General features: G+C 40.6%; 1 long non-coding RNA gene across 1 annotated transcript in view; it reads right to left on the bottom strand.

The window, feature by feature from the left end:
• Nucleotides 1-23,631, bottom strand: part of LOC116099289 — a 302,399-nt gene that overhangs the window by 119,928 nt on the left and 158,840 nt on the right. Inside the window, exon 2 of the long non-coding RNA XR_004122191.1 lies at nucleotides 16,367-16,474. This is a non-coding gene — a long non-coding RNA (uncharacterized LOC116099289). The remainder of the gene's footprint in view (nucleotides 1-16,366; nucleotides 16,475-23,631) is intronic.

The raw sequence follows: 23,631 nt of genomic DNA, 5'->3' as shown, positions 1-23,631 counted from the left end.
TGGATACAGAAAATGTGGTACATCTACACAATGGAGTACTACTCAGCTATTAAAAATAATGAATTTATTAAATTCTTGGGGAAGTGGATGGATCTGGAGAATTTTATTTTATTTTTTTAAAGAAAGAAGCAAGTCAGTGTTCTATAATCTAAGTCTTGAGGAGTAGTAATCCTCTGTCTAGAGACTCTGAACATTTTTACGGTGGTAATTTTTTACATGTATTTTGTTTTCCATTGAGACAGGGTCTCATGTCCTCTAGGCTGGCTTCAGACTTTCTATGAATAAGGATGCCATTGTGCTTCTGATTCTCATGGCAACACCTGCCAAGTGCTAGGTTTATAAGCATGTGCAACTACACCATACCCAGTGTGCGCAGTGCTGAGGATCAAAGCTGGGGCCTTATGCTGAATGCATGACGGGACCGTGGTAGGGATTGTTAGCTATAGAGAAGACCCCAGGGGACTCATCTGACAACCCAGCTGTGGAAAGAGATCTTAAGGACCCAAGAAGAGAGGAAGCAAGAAGTTCAGCGAGATCCCAATCTCTCAGCATTGTTGATAACAGGAATCCCAGTAAAATCCTATTGCATGATCCTGGTAAGAATCTTGGTGAGAAGTAACAGTGACCCCAAGACGATTTCTAAAGTTGAAATGATAATTCTAAAATTAATGTGTGGTATTAAAAAATTATACCTGTAAGACAGTTGAAGAATATTAGACACACATTAGGTTTTTAAAAAATGAAACCATAGAAAGTTTTATGATATCATATTACTATGATTAGTGGAGCTTTTTTGCATGAGTTTATACGTGGATGCATATGTATGTGTGTGTGTGTGTGTGTGTGTGTGTGTGTGTGTGTGCATGTGTGTGTGCAGGTTCACATATGGCTAAGTGTATGCACACATGCAAATGCATGAAAGCTCAGAAGGTGTCTTCCTTGGTCAATTTCTACCTTTTGTATTAATGCAGTCTCTCACTTGAACCTAGACATCACCAATTTAACTATTCTAGCTAGTGAGCTTGTTTCAGAAAACCCCCATCTCTGACTTCTGAGAGCCTAGGGCTGCCATGCCTACCAAGCATTTACTTGGATGATTGGAATCCAGTCTCCAGTCCTCATGCATTCATGGCAACAACTTGACCTCCAGATCTTTGCAAGATAAACTGCAATATCTATGGTGAAATTGCATTAAAAGAAATGTATTTTAGGAAATAGATAAAAATTAAAATGCCAACATGCCAATAAATCTAATAAGTTCTTTTCTTGGCTTTTGTATGGCTTGTGCATACCCATAATGAAAAAAAAAAAAAGTCAAAAGTAAGACCATTGTGATATGGAGTAAGAAGGAATACGCTTGACATCTTAGATTGGATTTCTTGGGAAATTGGCTCTGAGGTAGAGATGTGCATGGGAGCTGGTTCAGTATTCTCTTGAGGTGGTTACAAGAAGTAGAAACAGGCAGAAAGTGATATTAATCTATGATACAGCCACAGGAAGGACCACAGCTCTTTACAATGGGAGCTTTGGAGCTGGCATTAGGGAACCAGTTCTTGTGTACCTTTTCTCCCCACCCTGACTCACATACATATGCTGGTCAACCTCCTTGTCCTAGGACAAGGCCATCTGGCTGAGGATAAGCCCCACAGAGTGACTTTTCTAACCTGGAGCCTGAACTTTCAGCATCAGGGCTCTCGGGAACCGTAGTCCCCAAAGAGGTGGGCAAAATACCATGGCATCCAGTATACTCAGCATTTCCTCACTCTTTCTTTCTTTCCCTTTGATGTGTGTGTCTGTGTGTGTGTATGTGTGTGTTATATTCATATGCATGTGTGCTTGTGTGCACACAGAGGCCAGAGAGACAACATTGAATGTCTTCCTCTATTACTCTCTGCTTTGTTTTCTTAACAGAGGGTCTGTCTAGGAATCGGGAGCTCAAGTTTTTGGCTAGTCTGGCAGCCAGTGAGCTCCAGAAATATTGTCTCCGTCCCACTCTCTGCAAGCAGGCACAGATGGCCATGCTTGGCCTTTCTAGGTGAGTCCTGGGGATCCTAACTCAGATCCTCCTGCTTGCCCATCCGTGTTCCAACCCACTGAACCATCTCCCCAGGCCCATCCTCTTCCCCCTTATACTGTTAGAATGGTGAAGTATTTTCCCATATCACATGGAGCCAATGGTCATATTTGTGAGTCCTTGGCTATTATAAAGAGGTGTAAATTTGCATAAAGAGGGCATGTTTTGACAAGACAGAGATCTACTGCTTTAAATTCTTCTTGCAAGTGGTTTTCATTGAAAAGGCAGGAAACTAATGTCCTTTTAAAACTTTATTAAAATCATCTGGATATACTCAGCCTAATAAAAGCACAGTGTATGGCTGCTGGACTTCCTGTAGCTGTAGATATGGAGAAAAGGGGCTTAAACAGTATCCTACATTTGCAATCATGTACACAGATATGTTGTAGGCATGAGGAAGTATGTCTTTAATGAAGTGGACTCACAAATAGCATCCCTGCTCCATTTCTGGAGCAGAACATTTGGTGTCTTTTGCTATTCTGGCTCTCATGGTCTTTTTGTTGCTTGTGTGCTTATAAACATCAGCATGATCTTATTGGGGCTGTCATCTCATCCTCTTCAGTCCCAGACATTTCACCTCTGTGCTCAGGAAAGCCTTATTACCAAGTGCACCTTTACACAGAGCTATACAATAATCCTAGGCTTCAGAACCATTTCTGTTTCCTCTTCTAAATCCAAAAGGCCAGTTTCATTATCATAACTCAAGTCTACTTAACTTAGCCATGTTAATTAGTCAAGACTAATTGTTAATCGGAAGGATGAGGCAGCCATATTTAAGGAGCTCATTCACACAAATACAGCCAGGCTTTCCTCTTTCCCTTTTCCCTTAATTTCTTTTACCCCCCACCCAACTTATTCTTTGCTCACACACACTCTCTCCTCTCCTTTTATCTTCTACTTCTTTTAAATAAATTTCTGGCAAAAGAAGAAGGTGGAGGATGGGAAGGAGGAGGAGGAAGACAAGGAAGAAGAAGAGGAAGATGAGGAAGAAAAAGAGAAGGACGAGGAGAAGAACCACTGTTCTGGGCTGTTTTAGAAAATTGGCACCACTATTTATTAAGGACACAAATGTATATAAATCACAAACATATCCTCTAACTCAAATGAAAAACCTTAATTGCACTTGATTCCAGAGCTTTGAAATGCAAAGAGAAATATAGAACACAGTGGGGGGAAAGTCCTTTGCAACCAGGAACTAGGAGGAAGTCTTGAATAACATTGCTCTGGCCAATGTACACAAGCTGAACACTACTTTTTAACCTATGGCCATGTGCATTAAAGATGAATATCTTGCCTGTGAAAAATTAATGTCCCAGACCTCTTAGAACTGTTGTTTGTATAGTGAAGTATGCAAGATGTCTTTGAAAAATGCAAGCTTTTGGGGAGATTAGATTGCTCCTCTCCTCTGGCCTGTGCAACTAGTTAGGAGGGGACCTTGAACAAGTGAGCAGATGGCAGGTAGAGACAATCCAATGATCTAATGGCCTACACAACAGCATGGAGGCAGTGGGCCTAGGGAGTGAGATATTTTACCTTCATGTAAAACAAATAAAACATCTCTCCTGTTTTCTTTTGATCTTCTAAAAGCATACAGGCTTGCTTGCTCTTTGTGTGGCTAATAGACTGAGTTTTAAACAAAGAAATCTCATTTTGAAAGTTAACATCAGAAGAGCTCTGCCAGGGACGGGGCTGGCCTGGAAACTGTACAAGTTATCAGATTTATGTTGTGTCTGGCGTAGAGACTTTGATAACCACGTCTCATGGGGCCCTATACAATTTAATTTTGATGAACGACCAGTTTGGTAAATATTATTTACATTACTGCAGTTGCTGCTGTTCCATTCATGTTTGAGCAACCCATGTTGTCGTCTGTGAAATAGTTTCTCAAGTTAATTCCCACAGGCCACCTCTCTCCATTGTTAATTTACAATTAGGGGGATGATTGGTAATGAGTGAGCTTTGCTTTGAACTAAAAATGAAAACATGAGCTCATCACTCAGTAATCTAGAATTGTAGCTTTTTTTGCCTGAAAAACTTCAAAAGTATATTCTCGATGATGTACAGAGATGGAACTAATATTCGTTTTTTTTAGTTTGGTTTTACCTTTAAAATATAATGTGTGTGTGCATGCATGTGTGTGTGCACATGTGTGTATGTGTGTTTATCTGTGTTATGCACATGTGTGCACATGTGAGGTGTATGTTTGCTCAGGCATTTGGAGGCCAGAGTTCAGCATCTGGTGTCTTTTTCTATCACTCTCCACATTTTTTTCCAGAAACAGTCTCACACTGAACCTGATGCTCCCCTGTTTGGCTAGGTTAGAAGCCCCTGGGATCCTCTTGTCTCTGATTCACCAGTACTGGGGTCATAAACACCTTCACATCTAGCTTTCACATGGGTGGTGGGAATTTGAATTCAGGTCCTCATTGGCCAGCAAGCACATTACCCACTGAGCCGGATCCCTGGCTCTAAAAACAATATTAAGAAAAATCAACAGGATTTAGGCAAGACACTCCAAGTACAGTCTCATCCCTTTCCTACATTATGTCCTCCACTCTTTACCCTTGTGTCTCCATGCATTTATTATGCTTGTAAAGTGCTACATGTGTGTCAGCCCATGTTTGGGCATACGTCAGCAAACACATTCATCCCAGGCCAGGTGGTATTAGGTTTTGAGGGCCCCGTGGTGTCTGACTACTCAGCCCCAGCATACAAAGCTGCTGCAGATAACACATGAGCAAAGGGGCTGGCAATGTTCTAATAAAACTTTATTCATAAGAACTATGGGTCAGAATTAGCCTAGTGCTTCCACAGACTATAAGACTGTAGACACTCACACACACATATACACACACACCCCAGTGGATACTTCAGTTGGAGAGAGTGGATAATTAATAATAAAAAAAAAGTGGGCAGCATATGGAACTAAACAAATTTCTCATATTATATAAATTAAAGTTCAGTGTGATGCTTTACTCAGGTACTTTGTGAGTGTTTTCTCTGTACCTATTCAGCCATCATTGTTTCCTGCCTCCTTATAGGCTGCCTAGATGCTATCCCAGATCTCACTCACTACCTAATACATTTACTTAAACCTAATGTATGGGAATATGAATGAGAGAGCAAGGACATCAGCATATCCATCTTATCATCCATTCATTCTCTATACTTTGTCTGCTTTGGATAGAGAAACCCAGGAATTCTGATTCAAAAAAAAAGGAAGAAGAAATGTGTGCATAAGGTGTTGCCTGTTGACTGGGGAGTTAGTGTTAGATTTTGCTGCTTTCCTGTAGCTTCAGGGGACCTTGAAAACCAGATCCCAAGGGCTGGAAGTTCAGAAAAACAGATCTACATGACCTCCCACTTTCAGGGTTTGGAGACTGCTGTCACACACCAGTTCCTGCCACTCACTTATTCAGCTGGGAATGATATCTCTTACAAGAGTACTGTTCTTCAAACTCAGCAAGCATCCATTGAATGCCAACTGGATGTAAAGTAGCGAGTAGGCTCCTGTCAGGAAAGGGTCTGTGAGAGGATGACCCATTCCTTCCGGCCAGGTGATAGAGACTGAGGGGAGGGACGGAGCTGAGGCCGATGGCAGTAGATGACATAACAGGTGGGACAAAGGTTCCTTCCTCCCTGCTTGACATTTGGTGCAAACTCTATCCTGGGAAGCATAAGCACCAGAGAGCAGCTGTGCCCATCCCTTGTGCTTGCTCCCCTCTTTACTAGAACATTCTACTGGGGTGACAGGATTCTCCGAGTAACGATAATGGCAAACACAGAAATATATTCATGTCTATGCATCAGCCACAAATGTTACCATTTACCCAATCCTCATATCTAACCTATTAGGTAATGCCATTATCATCCCCATTTTATAACTGGGAAATCTGAGTCACAGCAATACAGAGAGACTTGTCCAGCCAAGTCTTCTCACATACCTAGCTTTTGGGTTTGTGTTCTCCATGTGGCTGCTCCATAACTTCCACGAGGAGTAAGAATATTCTACTAAATTCTTCCATAGAAGAACACACCAAACTCATAGCCAGTGCCCAGGCCCCACTCAAAGCTTCACTGTCTCTGACAAAGGCATTGGAGAAACTGACATCTGTAGATACCCAGGCTTGCTGTGCTATGTGTATCCATCACTGGATTTGGCACCAAAGCTAAGCTATGTTAATAAATTCAGCCATTTTGATAAGAGAAGTAGAAATTTTTATCTCTATTGCTTTGGATCGAGTATCTATCTTCTCCAATTGTGGAACCCAATATTGAGGAACAAGGATGTAATTAATTCTCATTCTGTGACCTCAACATAATAGAAGTATGCGTAATAGCAATAATAAAAAGTAGCTAAAATAACTGTGACCTAGCAGGCATTGTCCAGGGTAGATCATTAGGGGTAGATCATTGTTATTATCCCATTAGGAGAGGCACTGCATGTGACAGAAGGCAAAGAGGAATTAAATTTGAGGTTGTCAAGTGGGCTTTGGGTATATAAAAGGGCAATGACTATTTTATTGGCTACATGATGTCTTAATAGGCAAGTCTGAGATTTGATTGCAATAGCCTTTGATGTTAACATCAAATAATTTTGCCTTTCATGGAGCCCCTCACAATAGATGGCAATTAGTATTGTCTGAGAGCATTCAAAGGTAGAAATAGCTCAGAGGTGCTGACTGCAAAATAGCAATGTGAGATTAGGTTAGGCCATTGCACTTGAAGACCACTTTGATCTGGTCAGCTCTTCAGCATGGGGACATGCCCGATAGCAAGTCATTAATGCCTGTCACTTGCACTGTGCACACAGCCCCCCATACTATCAGCCCCTTATATTGTAGTCTATTCAGAAGCTGCTTTCACAGTACAAATTGTGGAACCTTGTTAGAAAGCCATGGCTCTCCTATATAGGACATCGAATGTCAGCCTTTGTTTTAGGCTGAGAGACAAATCAGCAGTGCCCTGGAAAGCCTGAGCCCCACTGTCTTTGCATCCCTATGCCTCCAGGTTTCCTTCCACTTCTGTACCACGGTGTCTTACTTGACCCTTGTGTTCCTTTGTGACTTGGGTTACATTCTTTTCTCCTGAACACTCCTCTTCTATGCTGGATGTCCCATTCATAAACATATTATTCTTCAGACTATAGCCTGAATGCTGTACCTTAAGACTTCATCCCCTGCCTGCTTAGAATAACAGGTTCCCCTGCTAGAATTCCACACTCCCTTCTCTTCCTGTATTTTTTTTTTTTTTTTTTTTTTTAGCTACTAATTCTTCTGTCTGACTTCAAGAGAGACATCATACCTGGAACATGTTTAGTACTACTGTCTTTGGACATCGAATCTTGGAGATGTTGTGGGCCCCTGTAGTTTTGCTAGACAATGACCTTCTGTTTCTTTCTGACTCGAGGCTTCTATGCACGGCACTGAGGTTTGGTCAATACTGACACCATTGATGAATAAATTTAAATGATATGGATTTAGGCCTAGTGGATATAGTTGCATGGACTGTGCTCTCTACTTCTCCAGAGTTACTGGGGCCCCTAAAAAGTATTATTAATGGTGTTGACTAGAAACATAACACACAATGGCTCTTTATTGGGTAAATAAATGAATAAATGAGTAGAGGAATGAAAGAAAGCATTGCTCATGAACACAGAGTTATCTATTATGTTAAGCCATATTTGACAGAGAGTATTTCCTAAAAACTGCAAAGTCCATATGGATATAAATTCCTTCATATGTCAGAGACCCAATTATTTTGAATTTACATGTATTCCAAGTGAAAACTCCCCTTTCATTTGAACTCCCAGAAGCATTTGTCAGACTCTCAAGCTTCACCCTCCAGGTGACATGCTGACATCCTATTTTGACTTTTTAAGCATACAGAGACCTCACTTTTGATTTGCAGGGAGAAGGAGCTAAAAGCTGCACTCCTTCGGGAGCCAGAATGCACTTTCAATATAGCATTTTCCCTGGTGGGACCTCTTGAATGACAGTTTCAAGTATTATGTGATATAATTCAAGTATTACAGTATGATAGTGAATTAAATGCAATAATCAGGGAAGGAAAAATGTGACATCCAGAGGAAAGATCTGGACTGTGGTGCTGGGAGCTGGATTAGCAGCTTCAGATTACTACATGTCCATTTGACTATGGTGACATTCTCTAGGTCCTCCCACATGGGACCTCTGTTTCTGACCACAGGCTTCAGTGCATCAGAAACTGATCCATGCTTGTTAGCAATGCCATTTATTAAAAAGAGAAATGACTCAAGAATAAAACAAAGGCTTAAAAATAAAATAATAGAGCTCAGAGGTGAAGAATTTGCCTACCATGAATGAGGCTATGGTTTGGATCACCAGCAGGGCAAAACCCAGTCCTGCCTCCTACTCTCAGCCTCCTTTTTTATTTATTTGGGCAGGAGGAGGATTGTTTTGAGTCTCATGTATCACATACTAGCTTTGAATGTGGCTGAAGATGGCACTGAACTTCTGATCGTCCAAATTCTACTTCCCTGGTGCTGAGGCCTGCTTTCTGCACTGATAGAAGTGGATAATTGATTGATCTCTCACCTTTGGACATATACACAAACACACATATATACATGACTACCCATAAACACAAGTAGCACACTAATGTAAAGGCATTTAATAACAATATTTTAGGGGCTGGAGGGATAGCTCAGTGGTTAAGAGCACTGACTGTTCTTCTAGAGGCCCTGAGTTCAAATCCCAGCAACCACATGGTGGCTCACAACCATCTGTAATGGAATCCGATGCCCTCTTCTGGTGTGTCTGAAAACAGCTATAGTGTACTCATATAAATAAATAAACCTTTAAAAGAAACAATATTTTAGCAATAGTGTATGGGGAGATTCTCTTGTGTACTGTATGGTTGCATCACTTGTCAAAAAACAAAACCAAAACAAAAAAAACTATGGTCTATAGAAGCTGGGTCACCTGGTAGGCAGAAAGGATTCTGGGATAGACACCAGAATATGCAGGAGGTCAGAAGCACAGAAGCTGAACAGAGGTAACCAGCCACATGGCAGAACTTAGCATAGAGTAACGGGATGATTAATAATATATGAGCTAGTCAGAGAACAGCCAAAGCTTGTGGCCACGCTATCTGTAAATATAATCTGAGTCTCAGAGCCATTATTCCAGGAGCCTGGAGACGGAGAAAACCCACTTTATTACAATAGTTCTCTTTCAGTAGAGATCAGCAAAATAGAGGTACCAGGAAGAAAAAGAAGCCACTGGTGGGAAAACCCAGTTAGATCTCCATATTTACTGACTGTTCATAGCGGCTGTTACAGTACCACGAAAGAATGAAGCAGAGCAAGCTCGTTATAGCAGACATTACACAGCCTACAAAGTCTAATGTGCAGTTTGTCTCATCACAGAAGAAGTTTGCTGAGTCCATTCTGTAATGAGAACAGGCCATTCTAAGAGAATGCTCAGTGGGGTGAGCACACTCAGGAGGCAAGCAACTTTTCCTGTGTGGAGGTAGCAAGGAAAGTTCTCATCTCTGGATGTTGAAGACAGAGGCATAATTTGTACTTCACTCTTTTGCTCTGTAGTTTCTACAAGAAACATGCATTGCTTTTGTAGTAAGAACATGAATAATTACTGTGGGATTTTTAAAAACCATTCTTTTGAAATTTTACCATGTTTCTTGAGTGTTTTCTTCACCACCATTAAGGATTTTGTGATGAGCTGGCTGTATAGAAGGCAGCCCAGAGTGGGAGGGGGTGTATTCTGAAGAATTTGTTTCCTAACACTCTTCTGCCCCCATCCTGAGTCAAAGGAAAATATGTAAACAATGTAGTGTAGATAGAGAAGCCTCACTAGCTATGGGAGTGAGTGGCCAACTGGTCATGATAAGGTTGATTTTTTGGTTTTTTTTTTTTTGTGGTTATTCCTGAGTCTCATCTTTTTCTGTTTCCCCCCAAACAACAGGAATCCTGAGATGTTTTCGCAACAACTTGCTGTATATGGTTATACAATCTATGCTGAGAAATAACTGGTTTTATTTAGCCTGTGGGTGGCAGTTCTTTTGAAATTCCCCAGTGAATGTAGAATACCAGTCTATTCTGCCTATAAAAATAATGTAGTCATAACTACAACAATATAACTAACAATTGTGGACCAATTCTCCCAAGAAACACCAAACTCACAGTCAGTGTATTTTATCTGCTTAATGAATTTTTGAGAATGATCCTGCCTGCCCATTCTTACCTGAGGCAGTAATGTGCTAGGAAAGGTACAGGTGGCCAAAGAATGCCCCCAAACACATATACACACAGATACACACAGATACACACATATGTGCACACACACATACATGCACACACATATACACTCATAAACATATACATATATACATACACATACACACATGTATGCATACACACACACGCATTCATGCACACATACACACACACACACACATATACACACACACACACACACACACACACACACTCATCAAGGAGGCATGGCTCAGCCAGATGTACAGTATTGCCTCTGTAAAAGTGCATAGACCATTGGTCTCTAGAATATTTACAGGACTATGTTCCCAGCATGCATGTCACTAGGAACACATACTTATTGTGCTAACAATACTTCTAGAATGACCAAAAGACAATGTTCTTCAATCCAAATCTAAGAACATAGGTGGCGTGACACTGAGAAATATTCAGAGTGCCTGACTTTTTCCTCGCCAAATCACTGACAATATTATCTAGAGTGTATAGGAAACACAGACAGATTAATTTTACATGATGCCAAGGGACTTATTTAAAAGAACAATTTCAGTTAAAATATGCTATACATCCAAATTGATATTTTTTTGTCCAAGTAAATACTAAGTTTTGTCCAGCAGTCAGATCGCTGATGTTTACGTGGAAAAGCATGGCCTCTGATGGATAGGTCTATTTTGTTCTACCCTGGGAGTTTTGGAGAAGTGTGTTTTCATCAATTGAAACTTTCATTTTTCTTTTGCTGTTAAGTTAAAGCAAATATTATTAGATTTCTGACCATGGGTCTGCTAAGATACTGGAAGACGTCTGTACTGATAATTGATCATTTCATAGTATACACAGAAGCAGAATTATCTTTAGCATTTTGAAATTACTACTACTTCCAAACAAACATGCCAAGCCAAACAAACACCTAGTTTTTAGCAAATGCTTCTATTTCATAGGTATAACTGAAAATCATTACCACCTACAAATTAGTAAAATAAAAAATTAACTTTGGCTTTGGAACCAAAATATAAATGCTGGGGCATCCTGTTCCTGTTAGTGTGACACTTCTTAAGAAATGCTGTTAGTTATCTGGACAAATGGGATGCTTATGTACTGATGGTGGAAATGTAGGTTAGTATAGCCAATGTGTAAAATGTACAGAGGTTCCTCAAACAACTAAGGCCAGCACAACCATATAATCAGCATACACCCAAAGAAAATGTGCTCAGCAGACCTCTGACATATCTGCATTTGCAATATCCACAATAATCAAGACATGTCTATCAAGGGGTCTACTGATAGAGGAATAAAGAGAATCTCCCTGCCACCCCCACCCACACACATGTACCTGCATACCACATCTGTGCCAAAATGGATAAAATTGGAAGAGACTTTCTTCATTGAACTATCCAGGCACAGAAAGATAAATATGGCATGTTATCAATTATCATGGAGGTTTAAAACAATTGACTTCATAAAATAGAGTAGACTACAGGTAATTAAGGGCAGGGGGTATGTGGCTGCAAAGAGGCTATGTAATAGGCATCAATATGCAGAAATATACCAATAGTCAATAAACAGGATGATTTTTCCCTATGGCTCATGCTGAAATGGCCTAATTTTTTCCCTACAATATTCATGCTATACTTCAAAATAACTAAAAGACTTTGATGCTTCCCAGAACATAAAATGATAAATGAAGAAATGGAAATGCTAAATACCCCAACTTGATGACCACTCATTACATATCATGTGTTAACTTGCTGTGCTGAACTCTATAAATATGGACAAGTATGTGTCAATTAAAAGCACATTATGCTGACAGTTTACCCTCAAATCTTGGAAACTTCTACTTGAAACACACTAGGAGATAAATAAAAATAGAGCACATATTTAAACCTTTACAGCTTCCTTGATTAAACATTAATAAAATTAGATATCTTACTACTATATGCATTTTATAAAAATAAAACTTGAAATTCAGAGGGTCAAGAAACATGCCAAGAATTCTGGGTGTGTACGAAATCCCAGTGCTGTCCTTCCAAAAAAAAAAAAAAAAAAAAGTAGCTAGCAAGTGACACTCCGTTCCTTGGCCTCTACATGCTTAAGCACTCAAATGTGCATATCCACATATAACAAAATAAAATTAAATATATCATGGCCATACAACCACAAAGAGGCACTATAAAACACAACTTCTGGTATGGAGAGATGGCTCAGCAGTTAAGAGCGCTGAGTGTTCTTTCAGAGGTTCTGAGTTCAATTCCCAGCAACCACGTGGTGGCTCACAACCAGCTGTAGTGGGATCTGATGCCCTCTTCTGGTGAATCTGAGGAGAGTCACGGTATACTCACATACATAAAATAAATACATCAAAAACAAACAAGCAAACACACCCAAACTTCCAGACTGCAGGGCTGGATTCTCAGCTTGGGTCCTATTGGCATGGTGGTCCTTTGTGTCTTAGGAGGTGATGTGTTTCTTCAAGATTGCTCAGCAGCCATTTGATGGCAGTAGCAGTGTTTCTTTCTCCCCAAGCTGTAACAATCAAATGTCTCTGGACAACTAATTCCTTCAGGGGTCAGATGTCCCTGGTTTAGAGCCCCTGCTTTGAGTCCCTATCTTCAACACTATGTTTTTTGCCTTTTCGAGATAGGTCTTGGCCACCACTGTTCAGTGTCCCCCAGTAAGTTCTTCTCCACTTGTGCAGGTCTAGACCACAGCAAATTCAATTTACCTTGGAAGGAAATGGCAGGCGCCCCCAGTCTGAGGTGACTTTGGGATATGGATCTAAAGCTAAATTAGTAAAAAATAATGACTCACCCTGCTCTCATTATTGAAATCTGAACTAGAACTAGATCCATGTGCTCAAGGGAAGACTTCTAAAGGGAAGGCTGGGTGGGAAGACTTCAAGTTCAGAGTACTGGCCATTGCTCTTAGAGTTAATTTGATGAAGAAATAGAATAGGAATTGCAAAGTCATCAGAAATGATGGGTTTTCCTTTATGACCCTTGGCACCAGAACAGAGAGTCTATTTTTGTGGGTTTTTGAATTTCCAGAATAAAGGGAATAAGAATGTTTAGGTAATGTTTGGATGGTTTGGAGACTGTTCTTCCATTAGTGATAGGTCAATTAATATCAGAACAGTTCAAAGAAGCAATTATTTTAATTTATAAATCACTTCAGAGGTAGGAAGCTGCCATCCATTAATGTGGTTTTCACAAATCAGAGCGCTCATGGTTATATGTGTTCGTGTGTGTGCTTTTCTCTCCATGTCATCCTATCTGGCCCGAGTTTCCAGACCAGATTACATACCTTCGTGATTATGTATTTGTCTCTAGGGCCATGCCAAAAACATAAAGCACTAAGTCTTGCAGTATGAGCCCTGGCTGAGACTTCCTTCCTTTTTGAGTTTTTGCTCTGCTGAGAGGTACTACCACAGGCAATGTGGCTTCTAAAAGTCAACTTTTAACTTTACTCTGTAAATGGCAGGGTCTGTGAGTGGGGACTCCTCAACAGATTACTCTGCTTCTTGGTGATTGTGGGACAAGAGAAAGCCAGAGTGAAGGAGGGGTAGAGGAAACACAGTGGACAATTAGCTGGTAAGTGGCCTCCAAATATCTTTGAAAGCCATGCACATCAGGCTTTCCTTTTTTTTAAAATTCCTTTTATGGGTATTTAAATTCACTAATAACTGGAGCTGGAGATCCAGGTGGCTCGGTAGTTAAGAGCACTTGCTGCTCTTGCTGAGGACCAGAGTTCAGTCCGCAGCACTCACATAAGGTGCCTCACAACCACCAGGAACTCCAGTTCCAGGGGATCCAAAACATTCTTCAGGTTTCTGAGGTACACATATACACATTAAAATCAACCCTCCAGGTGACAACAAAACACCATGCTCAGTTGGAGAGCTATGAAAGGATTCGAGAAGCAAGCTAAGAAGCTGGCCATTGTGGGAACCCTGCTGGCTGTCAGAGGTGCCACACCTCCTCTGGAAGTTTTCAGAAAGAAAGCACTTCAAAGCTGAAATAAATGTATGTTAGTCCAGTGGCTTGGAGAACAGGGGGAGCTAGGGAGGAACGGGAGACATCACAAGGAGTAGGTACCAAGGCCCAGACACAAGGATTTCTGACAATCCCAGAAACCTGAGTTCATGAGAAGGAAGTTTGAAAGAAAGGAGGGGGAAGGACGGAGCTAGCAGTGTGAGTAGGTACAAAGACATTAAATATTTCCTAAACTGTGGTAAGATTGCACTGAGGACATTGGTGTATGTCCTCAGCATATGACACATTGGCACCTCCTTTGCACTGAAGACTACTAGGGCAAGATTAGTGGAAAACAATGGGAACCAGAGAAAGCTGCTGGGAAAGGGATGGAGGAGGGTGAGGGTGTGGGGGAGGTGGGACCATACCCATGCCAGTGAGTGCAAGACCAGAAAGGGGAGCCTCTGATGGTTAATGGAAATTTCTAAATTTAGTTGTGACTCAATCCAGCTAATAATAACCCCCCTAACCCTTTCCATTACATGTCTTTTACCTCTATTAATTGAGGATATAATTCTGTTGCCAGAAAGCAAAATGGTGGACACACACACACACACACACACACACACACGGTGACAGGGGCAAAGAAAGGGAGCTTGTATTGATAAAAATGTTCAGGCACTTGTTGAGTGTGTTGAGTACCAACTCGGTGCCTGGCATTGTTCTAGAGCTGACCATTGGCTATCCTACTTTTCGAGAGCACCCCTTTATAGATGGGGCTAGTTCACACAAAAATCAGTTCTAAAGAGGAGAAACCACAAGGTTACATAGCAGACCATTGTTTACAGAGAGGAAGTTTCCTCAAAGATGACACTTTAGCTGTAACAGCATCAATGCAGATCCCACTAAGGTAATTCCTACACATGACCAAGGCCTTCCTTGGAATGGGGTAATGGTGATGTTTTGGGGAGCTGAAGACCCAGGGAAGCACATTATGGAGATCTTCTGAACCACAGTGAGGCAGCTGGAGACTACCCTGAGGGGACATGTGGATAGTAAAGTCATTTCCTTAATGATTAGACATTGGCAGACCCATTCCAAAGGTTGAAATAAACCATCTGCTTTGAGCTATGACATATCTGTGTGATTTCAGAAAACTGTTTATTATGAAATTCCTACTTCCTTCTTCTAGCTGATGAAGCCTTTGCTGCAATACATTCCAGTGGGAAAACAAAGTAGATGGCCTGAGTAAGGAGCCTTAATTAAAGCAATGATTATTCATACCCCAAGCCTAGGCTGCTAGGTGTATCCGGGCTGCCAGATGCTAGTCAATAGTCCAGATCCTTTCTGGAAAGAAGAGCAAAATGGTGCCTCGGAGTACACTCAGCCAGAGGAACACACCCAACACAAGTAGGACCTGTGTGAACTATGGGCCAGGTGCCTCATCAGTAATTAACTCAGTTCTTTAATTATGAAAAGTGTTTAGGAAACTGAAATAATGAGCAGAAGATCAGCCTTGGGGTTGTCTATGCTCCCAGGACCCATTCTGCCATTGCCAGATCTCGCGTGCCAGCTGGGAAGAAATGTAAGAATTTATGGGAAGGAGCTTGGGGGATGATTTGGTGTGTGAATCACTTGCCACACAGATGTGTGGACCTTGGTTTGTATCCTTAGACGCCACACCAAAGCTAAACACAGTAATACATGTGTGTGTAATCCATGTGCTCTCATGGGAAGCTGGGGGTGGGGGGTGGCATGGGGAGTTTGAAGTACCGCCTACTGTCTGTAGCAGTGGGACCTGTTGCAAACAAAATGCAAGTGGAAGACCAAAACCCAGCATTATCCTCTGACCCCCAGAAACCATACCCATATGCCCCCAACCCACAGGAATTTACAGGCAGACAGTTTTAGGTATGAGATTGGATTCTGCTTTCTACTAAGGCCTCAGGGACAAAACACTGCAATGTCAGTTTCAAGTCTATAAATTCTCTTCAGGCTCGGCTCAGATGACTGATGAAGAAAACGTGGGGACACTGAGTGGACAACGTCACTTACATTTTTATGACTCCCCATCTTCATCGGCTACTCCTTTTCAGTAGAATCTCAAGTGTCATAGCCTCCGAATAAAGAACTGGATACTTCTTCAGCAGCTATCACCTTCCCCTGGAAGACAGAGCAGACCACTGTTAACTTGGTTTCATTTTATCACCACCAAAGGATGGCAGTTCATCAAGGCATGGCATAAAGAAAACCATGATGTTCTCTCCATGATGAAAGACTTACCTAAAGGCTATTGTTTGTTATTGAAGTACTGTCAGTGTCTAGTGAAATTTAAAAGTACAAAACAAAATGTGGGCTGAGTACATGGAGACTGAGAAGGAGAATTCTTAGAGAAGTTAATTTATGTTTGGCTCATCCAATGCATTACATCACACTGTTTTGAAAACATTATCATAGTACCATTAAATTTAATCTTGTGGTCCAACGACATTAGCATATTCAAGAATACTTGTTACCATGAAAGGTGCATTAATAACTGGAGACTTAAATGTTCACTTATTTGGATAAATTTCAACCTTAATACTCTCTATGTTGTCCACGTTTCATGGAATCTTAATATACAAAGAGAGCAGGAAACTGAGTGATCTTGAAAGAAATGTGCATATGGACCCACTTTGTGATTAACCTACTATCCTGCTAACCTATTAACCTGCTGACCCTACACATGACTTGGACCCAGTTTATAGTAAACTTGGAATTGTGAAGACTGGCATTTGAGTCCCAAATCTACTTCTCACCAGATGTTTGATCTTAGCACAAATTGTGTTGTCTTGAAACCTCCATTTCCTTCTCTTCAAAGTGGAAAACAATATTCACCTTATTAGCTGTCATTAGACTTGAGCCCTATGACAGTGCTTGGAATAAAGCCTACTGCATATTAAGAGGTCAGAGAAAGAAGCTACCGTTCACTGTTAGCTGTGCTGCCTTTAGCTGGTCACTTTAAGCAACCTGGACTCTAAATATTCCAATTATAGTCTCCCTCCTGCTTCTCATGTACCCCCATCCATTTTCTTGGAGTATTGTGATAAAGCCTGGAATAGCTTTGAACTCACAATCCTTCTGCCTCGGCCTCTATGATACCAGCAAAACACAGGTTTGGGATTACAATCATTGTCTCCTAAATGTAATTATTCTGCCATGACCTTCAAATCATTTGTCATTTTTGTGAAAAATATAACACAGTTATGAAAAAGAGTGAAATCACCCTCAGTATATCTGTGTAAATTTATAAATTTAAAATCAATATTTCACTCTGTGTAGGTGAAGTGACTATTTGATATAGGAATCAGGAGCCCCAAGTGAAGTCTGTAGTGAATATGTCCTATTGACAGAGCCATGTCACAGATATCAAAGCCTCAGCCCCAAGGGAAATGGCAAAGCTTTCAATGGGCTAGGATCCAGAAAATGGCAAAGCCCTACTTCCAGGTTCAAATGTGGATGTTAACAATGTGTGCAGAAAATGTCCACCATAGCTTTATCACTGCAACAGATATTTATGCCCTAAAGACTGCTTTCCTACAGAGGCTGCTCCTTCTGTATTAGCTGATGAACCTGCAACATTGGTTGAGTTGCATGCCATAACCCTTAAATCCAATGTGTACACCTATTTCCCTGTCCAGATGTATACAATAAACACTCTGTGCAGCTTCTCCATCAGAGAGCCCAGTCCATCCAATCCCAGTTGTTCTGAGTGTGTGGCTGTCCTGTATTTCCTCACTATACCAATAAAGTCAAGTCCCTAGATACCTGCAAGGATGTGGGCATTTGGTTTTTGTTTCATTTTGTTATTTTAAGGCAAGTTCTTCCTATATCTATAACCCAAGCTGGCCCCAAACTCACTATGTGACTTAGGATGGCCTAGATTTGTTGCAGTTTTTCTTTCTGTCTACAGCATTGGAATTACAAACGAGTACTGCCATATCCAACTAATGGAGCTGACTTTGAGAGCACAGAAGATCACCCCACCTACCTTTCTAATGTGTGGTTGTAAAATACTCTTATCACTGGAAGATAGAACCAGCCATAGACATCACGTTTGTAACAAATGAGTTACCGAAACTCTGCACACCTGAGACACCTCTGAAGCCATGGTGTCTAGTTATCTTTCTTATCATAATAAAAAATCTTTCATTTGTTTGGTTGCATTTTGCATAATATGTTCTCAGTGAAAATAATAGATAGGCCATACATGTTATAAAAGCCAGGCAGTAGTGATACATGCCTTTGGCCCCAGCACTCAGGAGGTCCATGGCACACATTATTAAATTTTTCATATCAATTCTAAAGCAAACAAACAAACTAACTAACAAAAGGGGGGCATAATTGGAAGAGAACAAAAAGGAATGTATAGGGGTATTTGGAAAAAAGGAAAGGGAAGCTAGAAATGAAATTAAAAATTTTTAATTTTAGTCTAACTATCTTTTCATTTCAAACACATCACAATAAAACACATCTGAAAGTAATGTTTTCTGTGGAAGGAGAAAAGACAGAACTTGAAGTTAGACAGCTTGCAACCAAATGCTGCTTTTAGTTTCGTGATGAAATGAGTGCTTAACGACTATGTGCCTTCATCTTCCTAGCTACAGGTCAGGATGAGAAAGCTGTTAATCTGAGTATGGTTACGAGAGCTTTAGATGAGTTAATACACAAAGCAGTCAGAATGCTTGACAGAAACAACATCAGTTGTTCTCAATCTGTGGCTTGCCACCCCTTGGAGGGGTTGCATGATCCTTTCACGGGTGTTCCTTAAAACCATTGGAAAACACAGACATTGCAATTCATACCAAGTAGCAAAAATTAGTTATGAAGTAGCAATGGAAATAATTTTATGATTGGGGGTCACCAAAACCTAAGGAACTATATTAAAGGTTTCTAGCATTAAGAATCTTGAGAACCACTGAACTATGCCATATTTGATCAAACAGGAGAGTGTATCATCTCAGAATCCCATTTTGCCCCTGACGTCTCTAACCAGTCAGTTGAGGATCTGTGGGGTCCCAATTCTGTAACAGACAGGTAATGCATCTTGCTGGGATTTTTTTTTCTTCTTATACAATTGTTAGAATATTGTCTCATGAGTATGGTAAAAGCTACAATAGGTAAGAGTCTACATTTGAGCAGCTCTAAGTATCCCAACACTCCACCAAAGTTCCTGCTGAGTAACTTGTAGCCATGCAGCTAGTTAGCCAGGGTAGGGCACTGATGTGAGGACCAAATGCTGACTGGTAATTCTCCCCTGCGTAAGCAAGACCATAAGGGGATAGAAAATCATTTCTCTTGCTACAGTTTTCCTACCAAGAATACCGAAGAAAACTAGACATAATGTGAATCCCATATGTCCAAATATATCACTAATTCATTTGGTTATAAAATGTAAGTCTCTCCGGCCTATCATATTTGAATCCATTTTTATCTCATATTCAGACTCTGCCTCTAAATCTCCACACACCTGCATCATGTTGACATCCAAAGCAAGCATGATTCCTTGAAGCCCAAGGGATTTCTGCCCCAGAAGAAGCTCCACGAGAAGAGAAACTCTGTACTGAGATTGGGAATGGAATACACAGATGAGTCTGTGTGGCTAACAGACACAGCCTTCATACTGGGAGAAGCTCAGGGGGGACAAATCAAGTGCTTGAGCTACTCAAGCAGAATGACCAGGTGCTTAATTCTTATGTCTCACATGAGAAGGGTTTTGAAAATTACTGTGAACTGGCAATCATGCTCTTAAACTCCACTGCCGCACATTTTAATAGATTATGGCTTTTAGCTTGAATGGGGCCAGGTTTTGCTCTGTAGTTACTAAGGTCTTGTGTCAAAGCTAGACTATATAGGTGGATGAACAAATCCTAACCATGGCAACACTGGGGTGTGATAAGGACAAAGTCAAGTGCACTGTGCTTTTGTTCTGCTTAGAAGAAGGCTCTCACGCTGCGCGTGCGTGCTTTGGTTTCTGCCTACTATCAGAGAACTACCCGAAAAGGGAACAATTTTCTACTCAGAGATTACCTACTGTCCCAGGATCTAACACATTTCTCACAGAGATTTTACTATTTTTGTAGGTGTGGTCTGCCTATTTTTCAAACAAATTAGTAATTTGTTAGAGAAAGCACAACGTAGTCATGAAGTGCATAGTAACAAGGACAAATTCTGAGAGATGGTATATAGGTAATGGTGTTGTATGGCCACCATCGAATGTGCTTACACAGCTCTGTATGGTACAGTTTACGACACACTAGACAGTGTGTACTTCCTATTTGTGATTCAACCCTTGCAAGCACCATGTGTGGTTCAGAGATGTGCATAGGAGATGTTAATTCAGAATCCACCCATTCAACCCTGTCATTCTAATGGGCTATGGCTGGCCACTGAGATATGTAACAACCTTTTCCAATGCTTTCTTCCTAAACCAAATCCATCCTGCGGACCTAGCTCAGCCTATTAATTCAGATGCATTGGTCTTTTCACCCTTTGTATTATCTTCTCATTTTTCTTTCTGAAATTCTCTTTAATTCCTCCCACCCTGCCTAGACCTGGGCAGATAAGACTGGAGCAGAGGTGCTCTTGACTGAATGTGATTCTTTAAAGAGAACTCTGTCACCACCACCACCATGCCTAAATCCCATTTTGCCTAAGTTAAGCAAAGTCTGTTTGAATCTATTATACCCAAACACTCCCACTGAATATAAGGGAATAACAAAAATGTCCTATGTATTATATCTCTATATTACATACATCATTTATAAAAAATATGGAAGATTCCATCCTAAGCTCTTAGCATGTAGAAAGCCTCCATGTTTATAGAAACACCAGACTTGGTACATAGTGCTATTTTTTAAATTAAACAATGTCCTATCCTTTGAAATTTGCTTAGACACATACAGTCTATCTTGTTCACATCTACTCTCTCTCTACCTCCCTCTGGCCCTCTCTTCAATTAATCTCCCTTCCTGATTTAAATCCTTTTATAAAATCTATCTATCTATCTATCTATCTATCTATCTATCCATCCATCCATCCATCCATCCATCCATCCATCCATCTTTAAATGCATATAACACATGGAATCCATTATTCATTCCCGATCCAATGTTTCCCATTTTTAATGAATTTATTGATGTCTAACAAGTCCTTCAACTATCTTATTACTTATTCTTTCCTTTACTCACCGGAATTTAAATTGACAGATATGTCTCTAATGTCTTTGACACATAGTAGGGCTTTAATAAATAAGTGTTTAATTATAAACCTGTTTAATGACTGAGACCAAAGAGATGGTTCAGAGGTTGCAGTCACTGGCTATTATTTCAGAGGACCCAGGTTCAATTCCCAGCACCCATACCACAACTATAGCCATCTTTAATTCCAGTTCCAGGGATCTGATGCGCTCTTCTGGCTTTAGGCATTCACAGACAAACAGGACATCAACATACACATATAAAATAAAAATAAATAAATCTTTAAAAAATGATTAATAAGTGATATTGCATTTTTACTGAATATCCCTTGAATTCTACAAGGTCCTCTAGCCTATCTCAAAAGACCCGAATTGGTGCCTAGGTAAAATGTTTGCACCTCACTCTCTGACCTTTTAAATGAAAGCTTGATTTTCCCATCTGTGCTCTTACCCAGCAACAGAAGACTAGATCATATGACCTCCTGAGAGCTCTCTGGCCCTTGACATCCTAATTCAATTCCACTTAAATGTCCTAAAAGTAATTTGTGGAGAAATTCTTTTCCTCCTCCTCTCTGGATTGGAGTTTGCGTTTATCTAATTATTTCCTTGGTAGATTGACCCAGCTTGAAAGGAGCACCGTGTCATCTCCCCTGGAAATGCTCTAAGCCCTCACTTTATAAACTGGGAGGACTAAAGACTCAGATCTCTAGGGAATTAAATTGCATTCAAATAAGATTAAGGCTTTTTGACTCACAAAAGCAAGGACAATCAGAGGCTAACTGAGCCAAAGCAATTGTTCAGCAAACTAATCCAGACATGTTATTCACAAAAGGACTCTCTCACAACTGGTTAGCCCAGAAAGGAATGCTGGACTGGAGTGAGTTAGGGGAGAGTTCTTGACCCCTTGTCCCTCCCCTCCTAGGTACTGAATGGCTCCTTCCTCAGTTCTGTTGACTGTGGCCCAACACCTCCCAGTGAATCAATGAGAATCTTTAATGGGGATGGAGGAGGTTCACCCTCTGCAGACATGTTGGATGAGTGGAGAACATAGGTGCAAGACAATGTCACTGGGAATCAAAGGATGAGTCCATGTCACTCCTTGATTTGATCTCTTACAGGATATAGATTCCTTATTAAAAACAGTATTTTGGGCCAGGCAGTGGTGGCACATGCCTTTAATCCCAGCACTTGGGAGGCAGAAGCAGGTGGATTTCTGAGTTTGAGGCCAGCCTGGTCTACAGAGTGAATTCCAGGACAGCCAGGGCTACACAGAGAAACCCTGTCTCAAATAACCAAAAAAATAAAAAATAAAAAATAAAAAATAAAAAAATAAAAAATAATATTTTGGAATAATAAAACAAGGAGCACAAAATTGCAAAGAAAACTAATTATATTGCAATTCTTGTTAGCAAAAATACTTTCTCCCCCAAACAGGTGAGTAGCACATGTACTTCATTAATGTATTCAATTGAGGGCCAGCATTAGCCTGATAATTACAGTAATTTTATAGTGGTGACACATTTAAATGACAGTTTGAAGTACTTCAACAAACAGTGTTATGCTATAAATATCTACAACTTAGGAATTTTCTATGAAAAGGACAGATGTCACAGGTAAAGCTAACACTGCTGTGGCTTATCCTCTACATTCATAACGGAAGGAGCTATGATTTCAAGTAAATGCGAGTATAAGTAGTGATGGATGCAATCTTCCCATCCAAGTTCATGGATGTCCATCACCCTATATCTCAGGTTGGAAACTCCTGATGTAGACATTGAAGAGTTCTCTGAAGGCCCTTCTGTAACTAATATTGTGTTTGTTCTGACTGTTCACGGCCAAGTATTCTTGTTGGCCAGGTCAGTAAGGAGAAGGCTTGAAAATCTGGAAGGCAACCAGCCCTCTCATGTGTGCTTTATGCTTAGAGAATAGACCTCTTCAGACTGATGGGGAAGGGCTGCCAGTTGCCATAGAATTCTGCCTCTGGGTTGTCCAACTTGCCCCTAATGTGGCCACAGCTTCTGCTTGAAAAACACAAGCCCTGTACCCTAGAAACAGCTCAGCTCTTGACAAAGCAGGATGATTA

The sequence above is a fragment of the Mastomys coucha genome, unplaced genomic scaffold (assembly GCF_008632895.1).
Source record: "Mastomys coucha isolate ucsf_1 unplaced genomic scaffold, UCSF_Mcou_1 pScaffold20, whole genome shotgun sequence".
NCBI lineage: Eukaryota > Metazoa > Chordata > Mammalia > Rodentia > Muridae > Mastomys > Mastomys coucha.
The sequence above is the reverse complement of the archived record's forward strand: the minus strand, read 5'-3'. Positions and strand labels throughout refer to the sequence as shown.